Source organism: Choloepus didactylus, chromosome 1, assembly GCF_015220235.1.
Source record: "Choloepus didactylus isolate mChoDid1 chromosome 1, mChoDid1.pri, whole genome shotgun sequence".
Classification (NCBI taxonomy): domain Eukaryota; kingdom Metazoa; phylum Chordata; class Mammalia; order Pilosa; family Megalonychidae; genus Choloepus; species Choloepus didactylus.
The window spans coordinates 44,039,502-44,041,035 of record NC_051307.1 but is presented as its reverse complement, the minus strand read 5'-3'; the positions used below and the strand labels follow the sequence as shown (position 1 = coordinate 44,041,035).

General features: G+C 36.6%; 1 pseudogene; it reads right to left on the bottom strand.

Annotated features, from left to right (window-relative positions):
• Positions 1 to 603: 603 nt before the first annotated feature.
• LOC119507999 lies at positions 604 to 917 on the bottom strand (annotated as a pseudogene).
• Between the last annotated feature and the right edge of the window lie 617 nt (positions 918 to 1,534).

Here is a 1,534-nt window from a genome sequence, read left to right as displayed (position 1 = left end):
AAATTAGAACTTTTCTGGGATCTTCTGACAAGATTGTTTCTATTCTTAAAATGCTTTGTCTCTTCAGTGAGGCCATCTTTGGAGTTAGTCATTACTCACACCTTATCTGTCATCTCGATTCCAACTGGATATTCCTCTTTTGGTCCAGACCCTCAGGTTTTAAAAGTAGCTTCAAGTTAATGAAAGGTCATTTTTCCACAGTTCCGTTTTCTGAAAAACTTCCATCTCCCACTGAAAGTCACAGTCCAGGAGTGAAGCAATCACATGCTAGAACCTCAGGGCCAATTGGAAAGTCATTATGAACACTCTCATGTTGGTCCATCTTATTTATAACCACAAGCCTGAAAATGTACAGTCCTGGAAAAGGTGACTTCTCTGTGCACACATGTAATTTTTTAAAAGGAGAGGGCTATATGAAGGGGGCTGTCTTGATCACCAAAATCAGCATAATGAAAACAAATAATAACGATACTTGGGCTCACTATAATTCAAATACCAGATATTTTAGAGATAGGGTGCCAGTTTCCAATTCCATTTTGAACACCCATTACAAAAGAACTATTTTTAAAAATAGAAAAGGATTAAGGGAAAAGAAAAAAAAAATTAAAGAATATCTAAACCACTGAATGACCCCGTTTGTTCTTGATATACTTCAATCACATCTACTTCCCCCATACAAATTCTTTTGGAGTGTGATTATCAGCAATTCTCTGACCTTCAAAGAGAAACCTGAGTGAATTCATTGGAACTCCCTGTCTTTGACAGTATGATTCTCTGAGTTTCTTGAAAAGTGTTGTCATTTTCACCTTGAAGTGAATCTCACTGCTATCCTGTCCAACGACTTTCAGTTTAATGTATTCGCCTTCTTTCTTATCCCCCAAGTCCTCAGTTGAAGGTTTCACCTCCGGGTCAGACATGGTTGATGGTGGCTTCACCTCCGGGTCTCCGCACAGCAGCGACCTCGGGCAAGCAGAACCTTGCTCAGGGTTTGCAAATCCATCTCTCTTCCCTACAACACAACACCGCAGCTGGAGGGACTTCCTATATTAAAGTAATTTTGACAATGGCTATCAACTGGGCTTCTTTATCTTATATCCAATTTCTGAACACTTAATTCAAGGGTTAAAAGGAAAAATATAAGAGGAGACTTCAAATTTTGGAGCAATATGTTAAGATAAACAGTATATTATATCATAAAGTAGCACATTGAATTCTATTGAAAGAGGCAAAATAGATGTTTGAACTCTGATTACAGCAATATTTGTAATTAAATTAGAATTATCAACATGAACTTTAGCTCTTTTTTAATGGAAAATTTTACATATATTTTACAGGTTTAATGCACTTTTACAGGTTTCTGGTATTGTTTACTTAGCTGTCACATGAAACAATCTGAAATAGAACCTTAGTGCCAAGATTTTGGCCCCTAATGCTTGCTAATATTCATAAAAAAACACAAAGATTCTTAGTGGAATGATTGATTTCGTATTTGGGACAAGAAAACTCAAGGTGACATTCGTCAGGAAAGATTTTT